This window comes from Lutra lutra, chromosome 16, assembly GCF_902655055.1.
Source record: "Lutra lutra chromosome 16, mLutLut1.2, whole genome shotgun sequence".
NCBI classification, from domain to species: domain Eukaryota; kingdom Metazoa; phylum Chordata; class Mammalia; order Carnivora; family Mustelidae; genus Lutra; species Lutra lutra.
The window spans coordinates 51,866,963-51,877,071 of NC_062293.1; the positions used below are offsets into that span (position 1 = coordinate 51,866,963).

General features: G+C 44.0%; 1 non-coding gene across 1 annotated transcript; it reads right to left on the minus strand.

Annotated features, from left to right (window-relative positions):
• Nucleotides 1-838: 838 nt before the first annotated feature.
• On the minus strand, nucleotides 839-910 carry TRNAW-CCA (transfer RNA tryptophan (anticodon CCA)). The gene has a single exon. It is a non-coding gene; the product is annotated as a tRNA-Trp (tRNA).
• Nucleotides 911-10,109: the final 9,199 nt, after the last annotated feature.

Here is a 10,109-nt window from a genome sequence, read left to right on the forward strand (position 1 = left end):
GCTTGATCACTGTTGTCTTTTCGCAAGCTATTCACATTTCTGCTATCAAGCGTCTTTGTTAGTGAGATTTGGGTTTAGAAGAAATTTAACTTTATTTAGGGCTTGAGGAACTGAGTTATTTGCCTCTGGAAATTGTGCTATTGATAAGGTAACTTCTTTGTCTGTAGATCTCTAGGACATTTGTAAACCAAGGGAGACTCTGTCTTGCAGGATGTGATCTCTGCAAGTTAACTATTTGTTTCTCATTTATGGCAGTCGGGATGCCTGAGGAATGTCACACACATTACAGAGGGGAGCAGGTGGAGAGGGGGTGCAAGGTGCCAGCTTTTGCTTTGTCTTCAGCCAGCCTCCTGCTCCCTCATCAATTACCACCATATGTAAGGGTTAAAAAAAGAACGGAAAAGCAAGACTCAAAATACACCAGAAACTTTTCTAAAATGGGCGAGTGAAAAACATTCTTTTAAAACTATAGGTTTCAAAACAATTTACGTTTTATTTTCTGTACCTGTTTTCTATTGTGTGGTTGGTCTTTTTAAAAACATTGCTCTTCTGGTGCTGAGTTTTGTGACAGGGGAGGGGCCGGGGGTGGTTGCGGAGGGCGAGAGGTAGGGGGAGGTGGGCAGGGTCTCTTGTCGGGGGAGTCCAGTCCCCCAGGTGCTGCCCACATCAGCGCAGCGGACTGGGAAAAGGTCACCGCCGGACCCCTGAAGCTCAGATCTCTGGCTTCTTTGCTGCAAGGGAGTTAGCCGCAGAAACTCCCTTAGCGTCTTTGCAGGGACGAAATTACGAAACACCTAACCCTTCCATTTCCTTGCGTGGGAGAGAAAACGAGTGGTTGTGACCCCGACGTGACTTGAACACGCAACCTTCTGATCTGGAGTCAGACGCGCTACCATTGCGCCACGAGGTCACTGGACAGGAGTGACTTTTGATCTTTTAAGACTCTTCCAGCCTACACCTCCCCCTCCCCCCTCCGTCGCGTCCCTACGTCGCTCCTGCGCTTTGCGAGGGAGTCGCAGGGCAGAGAGAGAAGAGGCGGGGGCGCAGGGCTGCACCCCGTGAGGGCGGGGGGGCCCCCCGCCGCCACCTGCCCGTCCGGCCGCTCGGCCCCCGCGGGGGACAGTCGGGCTCCAGGCCGGTCGCGGCGGCTCCCGGGGGCCCCGGAACCTCCGGGGCTGCTGTCTCCGGGGGCCACCAGCACTGGGGACCCGGCGGGGACCCGGCCCCCTGGACGCCGGCGGCCGGGAGGAAGCGGTCAGCGCCAGGAAGTGAGGGTTGGGAGGACGCTCGTCCCCACCGAGGAATAAAAGGGGAAACAAAACCCAACCCAAGTGACTTTGGGACTTAGCATAAAAATAGAATGATCATAAGCCCCTATCCCCCCCCCCCCCCCCCCCGCCGCCCTGCTCCCAGCCCCAGGTATAAAACTAAAAACTCATTTTTGAAAATGTGGATGTTATAGAAGAGTGTAATACAACTGGAAATCAGTGATTTCTTGGATTGCATTTTGATGTATTTCCGCATTTCCTTCTTCCCAGGTAGTCACAAGTGTCCTGCTAGAGCTTGGGGACTGTGGAGAACAGCATCGGTTCAGAAAACCGCAGTCATCACCGAGGGAACACCCTGGCCCCCGCCCCCGGGTCGAGAAACAGGACCTGCCCACCACTCCCCCCGCCCAAAGCCTCCAGGGTCCACAGCCGCCCTCCTCCCCACCTCTATGATAATGACCTCTATGATAATCACTTCTCTGCTTTCTTTTCTTTTTCTTTTCTTTTCCTTTCTTTTCTTTTCTTTTCTTTTCTTTTCTTTTCTTTTCTTTTCTTTTCTTTTCTTTTCTTTTCTTTCTTTCTTTAAAGATAGAGTAGGCTCCATCCATCGTGTAACCCCGCACGGGGGACTTGAACTCGGGACTCAGATCATCCCTTGAGCTGAGATCAAGAGTAGCTCGCTCAGCGCGCTCAGCAGACCGAGCCGCCCAGGCGCCCCCAACTGCTTTCCTTTATAGTTTTATCACTCAAGCGTGCGTCCCTAAACCCTATAGTTCCCTTTTGTAGAACTCACTTTTCACGTGGTGGTGGTCCCCTCTCCTCTCTTTCTCCTTCACAGAGTCGCCCCCACCCCCAACGAAATGATGCTGTGACCTTCCAGTCCCGCACTCTGGGGCGGGGGGGGGGGGGGGGTTCCTGCTGTCAGCGCGTCTTAGGGCCGGTGATACTCACTCAGACCACTTAGTTAACACGGTTTCTGCTCTTTCTCCACTGTAATGCTGTTTCCTGCTTTGTAAACGTTTTTATTTTATTTTTAACAAATATTTGGGGGTAAATGCTTTGAAACTATGCAAATACCCCATTTCCTTCTCAGACTTGTCCCTTCTAATCTTAGCATCCATCTTGCCTGCAACAATGATTACCCTGGTGTTTGCCTCCTGGTGATTTTTCTATCTCCTTTTTCCTTCTACATTTGTCATCATAGTCCTTCTGTAAGAACGAGCTGCCTCTTCCTTCCCATTTATTTATATATTACATGTTCAGTTATTTGCATCAATGCAGACTCAGGTATTTTTAAATTGTATGGATTTAATCCATCGAATATAATTTCTTTCTTTTAAAAAAGATTATTTATTTATTTTAGAGAGAGAGTGCAAGCATGGGGAGGGGTATAGAGAGAGAGAGAGAGAGTCTCAAGCAGTTTGCCATGCTGAGCTCAGAGCCTGTTGCAGGACTGGATCCCACCACCCCTGAGATCGTGACCTGAGCCAAAATCAAGAGTCTGATGCTGAACCTACTGAGCCACCCAGGCGCCCCTCTCCTGGGTATTTTTTTAAATTCCGTGCATTTAATCCATAGAATATCTTTTCTTAAATTGTTTCCAAAATTGTTCCAGCTTTGGCCATTATGAGCTCCTTCAGGTTGGCGCGTGAGGTTTTCCACATGCAACCATCCTCTTTCGAGTACTTCCTTAGTTTCTGGCACAAGATGCCTTGTGTTGTTCCCATGTGAGTCCTGGAATCAACCATTTCTCCAAGGAGCCCTAGTTCCTGTTGTTGGAGTGGTGTTTGAAATCAAGATCTGGGTGTCAGGTGTGCATTGCAATGCAGTGTCATTTCCCTTTTCCTTATCTGTGACTTCTCTCTCTGACACCAAAACACCCAGCTCTCAATAGTTTTAATATATGCACTTGCTATAAATATATATGTACATGTTTGCATGTGTGTATATACATGTGTGTGCATGTGTGTTTCAGAATGACTAATCTATATATCTGTAAGAAAAGATTTATTAAGAGGATTACAAGATATGTATACATTTCTTTTTGCCTTGGATTTATAGTCAGAATATTGTTTTGCAAAAATAATTTAGGTTAGACGTCTCCTTCGAGCCCTTCTCCCTTGTTTATGTTATTTATTTGTAATACAGTTAGGCTTTGACTTTTGTACTCCATTTCTGGTTCACACATGCATACACACCTCCATTGTTTTTCATTATTTAAAAAATTTTTTTGTTGGGGCGCCTGGGTGGCTCAGTGGGTTAAACCGCTGCCTTCGGCTCAGGTCATGATCTCAGGGTCCTGGGATCGAGTCCCGCATCGGGCTCTCTGCTCGACAGGGAGCCTGCTTCCCTCTCTATGTCTCTCTCTCTTTCTCCCCGCCTGCCTGCCTCTCTGTCTACTTGTGATCTCTCTCTGTCAAATAAATAATAAATAAAATCTTAAAAAATAATAATAATAAATTTTTTTGCATATTAAAATATTGCCATACTTCTAAGTATCAGAGCTATGTAAAAGGCTGTATGGGGGCACTTCGTGGCTCAGATGGTTAAGCATTTGCCTTCGGCTCAGGACATGATCACAGGGTTCCTGGATCGAGCCCCGAGACAGGCTCCCTACTCACCAAGGAGTCTGCTTCTTCTTCTCTCTCTGCCCTCCCCCTGGCTCATGCTCTCTCCCTCTGTCAAATAAATAAATACAAAATTTTTTAAAAAGATTTTATTTGTTTATTTGTCAGAGAGAGAGCAAGCACACGCAGAGGGAGTGTCAGAGGCAGAAGTAGGCTTCCCACTGAGCAGAGAGCCTGACGCAGGACTCGATCCCAGGACCCTGGGATCATGACCTGAGCTTAAGGCAGAGGGTTTAACCCACTGAGCCACCCAGATGGGATGTCTGTTTTCTTATATCTCCTTACATAAAGGATGGCACACTGTAATTATTTTGCAGTTTGTGTTGCTTTTTTTTTATTTTTATTTTTTATTTTTTAAAAAGATTTTATTTATTTATTTGACAGAGAGAGATCACAAGCAGGCAGAGAGGCAGGCAGAGAGAGAGGAGGAAGCAGGCTCCCTGCTGAGCAGAGAGCCCGACGCAGGGCTCGATCTCAGGACCCTGAGATCATGACCCTAGCCGAAGGCAGCGGCTTAACCCACTGAGCCACCCAGGTGCCCCTTGTGTTGCTTTTTTTTAACTCACTAGTTTATCCTGGAAATCACTCCGTATCAGTCTTTTGAGATCTTCCTTAATTCTTTTCCCACAGCTATATAGTACTTCGTGCAGGGATGTGAGCCTACGTCCCTGCAGTTTTTTCGTAATATTTTCAAGGTCCATACATGTCACAGTCTGTATCAATACTTCATTCCCTTTTGTTGCCAAATAATATTCCACTGTATAGATAAACCGTGTTTTGTTTTTTTAATCTATTTGGTACAATTAACCTCTACCAAAAAGTCAGATAGAGTTTTTCAAATGGAAACCAGTTTCTCCCCCTTGACAGGGTTTGCTGGTTTTTGTTTTGTTTTGTTTTGTTTTTTTAATTGTTGAAGGTTGTAGTAGTTGATTTGTTTAGTGACTTTTCCAAATTATTTTTGGCAAAGGCTGTATTCCTTGTTGTGTGTGCTTACTGAAGTGTCTGCTCTCTGGCTTGTATTTAGCTACTGTTTTGACAGAGATTGCCTTGAATTCCAGGTGCTTTATTTAAAAACAGCAATAGCAAGGGTGCCTGGGTGGCTCAGTTGGTTGAGTCTCAGCCTTCGGCTCAGTTCATGATCCCAGAGTCCTGGGATAGAGCCCTGTGTTGGGCTCTTTGCTTCTCCCTCTCGCTCTGCCTACTTGTGCTTCTCATCAGCTCACTGTCAAATAAATAAAATTTTAAAAATCTAAAAAAAAAAAAAAGACATTATTCATTTCTCTTGTACCTTCCTTAGTTTCTAGTTGATAATATAAAGTGTCTTTCTACTTTTTTTTTTTTAAGATTTTATTTGTTTATTTGACAGAGAGAGATCACAAGAAGGCAGAGAGGCAGAGAGGGAAGCAGGCTCCCCACTGAGCAGGGAGCCTGATGCGGGACTCCATCCCAGGACCCCAAGACCATGACCCAAGCCAAAGGCAGAGGTTTAACCCACTGAGCCACCCAGGTGCCCAGGTCTTTCTACTTTTTATTTGCAGCAGACCATGATGAACCAACTATATTGATCTTTATATTTAACCATTTGGGGGAATGGCTGAGTTTGTTGAATTTGTGGGTTATCTTTCAACAAAGTTGATTTTTTTTGTTTTTTCCATTCTTATTCTTCTCTGTTATTCAGTTTGGGCATTTTCTACTTTCTTGTGTGTATGTTTTTTTTAAAACTTATTTCGTTATTTTAGAGAGCACAAGTGTATGCACATGTGTGTCTGAGCAGGGGAGGGGCAGAGGGAGAGAAGTCGTAGACTCCCTGCTCAGCACAGAGCCCAATGGGATCCTGAGATCATGACCTGAGCCAAAATCCAGAGTCAGATGCTTAGCTGTGCCCCACCTCCTTACCTGTTTTCACGTTTAGTATGTACTGTTTTCTGCTATGCTAACTCTGGGGCTCATCTTATCCAATAAATTTCAAATATTATACTTGATTCCACTTGACTTTTGGTGGACTTTGTTTTGAGATACTCTGTCCCACATTTTAAATAAATAGTCCTCTTTTTCTTCTATTTTTATTTTATTTATATTTTTTAAAGATTTTATTTATTTATTTGACAGACAAAGATCCCAAGTAGGGAGAGAGGCAGGCAGAGAGAGAGAGGGAAGCAGGCTCCCTGCTGAGCAGAGAGCCCGATGTGGGGCTCGATCCCAGGACCCTGGGATCATGACCTGAGCCGAAGGCAGAGACTTTAACCCACTGAGCCACCCAGGTGCCCCTCTTCTATTTTTAAAAAACATATGAATCGTTAACAATTTTGAGGCTCTTGAGTGCGAACTCCACCATGTGGATCATTTCTGGATTTATTGTTACTCTCTTTGTTATCACTCACCTATTTTTTCTCTTTTGTGCACTTTGCTTAATTATTTCTCTGGGCGATGTGGGTGATAAAGACAAATTGTAGAAGCTTTAAGTGTTATCTTCCTCTAATGACTTTCATTCTGGCAGACAATTCAGGTACCAGCGGATCCTCAAATCTGGCCAAAGATTGGTTTTCATTTTTATTAAGTTGTGTCTGTTTTAGTTGTGTCTTTATTGCTTGGGCATGGCCCTTATTCGAATAGTGTGGTCCTTACTCATCGGTTGTGGACTTTCTGGGGTCTCAATGGCCAGGGTGTTCAGAAAAGTCTGTTCATTTTGGTTGGGCCCAAATTGCATCATGTGGCCTCATGTGTGTCCTCCAGAATCTCTCCCCACTTCTCAGGCTTCCCAGCGACTACTCTCCACCAGGCCTCTGGGAGCCCAGTGTCTTACAGAAGCAGTGCAGGAGATGCTGTGGACTCGAGGGCAATTTTCCATGCATATTTCCAACGTGGCTTCTCTCGAGTCCTCCCTTGTCTGACACTGGGCCTCTTAAATCCAAATCACAGTTCCTAAACTTTGGTCTTCGCTTTCCCTCTCCAGGGAGATGCTGATCTCTTTTGGGCTTCAACTTTCTCCACGGGTTCAAGAAACGTTACCAGGGTGAAAACCGGGAAGGATGTGGGCTCAGTTCCTATGCTTTACTTTTTCCAAGGCTCAGAGCCCAAAGTGGTTGTGGGGGGTGGATGGGGGAGGAACTAGGAAGAGGGTAAAAGGATACAAACTTTCAGTTCTAAGATGGATAAGATTGAGGAACTAATATATGAACATGGTGACTATAATTGATAACACTGTACTGTATAATGGAAATTTGCTAAGAGGCTAGATCTTAAACGTTCTCACCAAAAAAAAAAAAAAAAAAAAAGTTAAATACGTGAAGTGATGGATGTATTCATTAACTTGAGGATCTTTTCACGATGTGCACTGTGCACTTTAAATATCTTACAATTTTAAGGGTGCCTTTGTGGCTCAGTCGCTGAAGCCTCCAACTCTTGATTTCAGCTCAGGTCATGATCTAAGGGTCGTGAAACCGAGCACTGCATTGGGCTCTGTGCTGAGCATGGAGCCTGTTTAAGATTCTCTCTCTCCTTCTCCCTCTGTCCCTTCCCCCTGCTCATGCATGCTCTCTCTCTAAAATATAAATGAATACATAAATAATCTTACAATGTTACTTGTCAAGTATACCTAAATAAAGGAAGAAAAATCATAGCCCTATATTAATTGTTGGCTGGTGTCTTATTATATTTTATATATAATATATAATATAAATATATAATAATATATATATATTATATGGGTGTAGTTGATACCAGCTACTCCACTGTTGCTAAGACAAAAACCCATAGCTATCCTTTTTCTAACATCTCATTAGGAAAAATTTCCAACCGACATCCAAGTTGAAATATTTGCAGTAGACTCCTATATATGCAGCTAAATTCTACTATTAACATTTTGCTGTTTACTTACTTTATCACATATTTATTCATTTATCCATCCATCGGTCCATCTTAGTTTTTGATGGATTTCAATGTAAATTGCAGACATCAGTACACTTGCTGTTAAATATTTCGGGATATACACTGCGAAAATGAATAAATGGAAACCTCATTTAGAATGAAATGGGAGGGACGCCTGGGTGGCTCAGTTGGTTGGACGACTGCCTTCGGCTCAGGTCATGATCCCGGAGTCCCGGGATCGAGTCCCACGTCGGGCTCCCAGCTCCACGGGGAGTCTGCTTCTCTCTCTGACCTTCTCCTTGCTCATGCTCTCTCTCACTGTCTCTCTCTCAAATAAATAAATAAAAAATCTTTAAAAAAAAAAAAAAAAAAAGGGGGCGTCTGGGTGGCTCAGTGGGTTAAAGCCTCTGCTTTCGGCTCAGGTCATGATCCCAGGGTCCTGGGATCGAGCCCCACATCGGGCTCTCTGCTCAGCGGGGAGCCTGCTTTCCTTCCTCTCTCTACCTCCTCTCTACTTGTATTCTCTGTCAAATAAATTAAAAAAAAAAAATTAAAAAAAAAAAAGAATGAAATGGGACGGGGGGGGGCAGGGTGGAGAGAGCAGGAAAAAGGAAGATTTCTCCCTGCTCCACCTCTTGGCAACCGCCCAGCCAATGAGCGACAGCCACAGATCAGCCAATGAGAAGTCCTTATACTTTGAATTCCCAGTTTACTCCAAAGGGCTTTTAATTTATAACAGCCCTTACCAGCTCCCCGCTTTCCTCTATAAAAGAGGGTCATGGGTTGCAATTCTTATCTATTCCTAAATAAACCCATTTCTTGCTGGTAAAATAACTGGCAGTTTTATTTGTAAGGTTAGCAATACGTTACCTAGAGTTTAACATTTTAAACTCTTTTCCCCTTTTAGGTTAAATTTATAACATAAAATTCACAAATCTGAAGTGTATATTGGTTGAGTTTTACCAAGTGTATATTTTTGAGCAACCCAAGCCCTATCAAGCTATAGAGCATTGACATTACTCTAGAAAGTTCCATCACAGTTCTTTCCGATCAATTCCCAAACCCAACTCCTAGGTAGAATGACCATTCTTATTTTTTCCCAGCACACATTTTTTAAAAAAAGAATTATTTTAGAGAGAAGAGTATGCACATGTATGCCAGCAGGGGAGGGGCAGAGGGAGAGGGAGAGAAGCAGACTCCCTGCTGAGTGGGGTCCCAAGAACCCAAGCTCATGACTGTCTGAAATCAAGAGTTGGGTGCTTAAGACTGAGCTACCCAGGCAAACCCCCCCCACCATAAATTATTTTTGCCTGTTCTAGAATTTCAAACAAATGAAATCATACATTCATTATGTGTCCTTTTTTTCTTTTTTCTTTTGTAAGGTTTCTTTTACACAGTATGTTTTCATCCACATTAGTAGTTTCTTGTTCCTTTTTATTGCTAAGTAGTGTTTTATTGTTCGAATATACTACAGGTTACTATTTCTCTTATTGTTGGAAACTTTATAGACTCCAAACAATTAATACTGTCATAAGGATTGACAAATAGATCAATGGAACAGAATATGCCCATGGAACAGTAACACACCCCACTGATACAGTTATTTAATTTTCTTTCTTAAAAAAAGGATTTAGGGCACCTGGGTGACTCAGTTGTTAAACGTCTGCCTTCGGCTCAGGTCATGATCCCGGGGTCCTGGGATTGAGTCCCACATCAGGCTCCCAACTCAGTAGGGAGCCTGCTTCCCCCTCTGCCTGCGGCTCCCCCTGCTTGTGCTCACTCTTTCTCTGTCTCTCTGAAAATAAATAAATAAAATATTAAAAAACAAAACAAAACAACTGTGTCTGAAATCCTGCCATTAGATTAGAATCCTTTGATTCATGAAGGTGTCTTTCTTCTCCAAAGAGCTTCTGTAGCTATGAAAGTGGTGATCTCTTGGGGCGCCTGGGTGGCTCAGTGGGTTGGGCTGCCTTCGGCTCGGGTCGTGATCCCAGGTCCTGGGTTCGAGCCCCACATCGGGCTTTCTGCTCGACGGGGAGCCTGCTTCCTCCTCTCTCTCTGCCTGCCTCTCTGCCTACTTGTGATTTCTCTCTGTCAAATAAATAAATAAAATCTTAAAAAAAAAAAAAAAGAAAGTGGTGATCTCACTGTCACCCTCCATTTCAGAGACAAAGCTCTGGTACAGTGGGAATTCCAGGAATGTTCTGGGGGGACCCCCCAGGAGCACGCTCCTATCAACTTGGACAGAGTGGTTAGAGATGGATCATTTTCTCATTGCTTAACTGGCTTAGCAGGTCACATACACTCACTGGACAGAGAGATCCCAGAAAATAAGAAAGGGATAAAG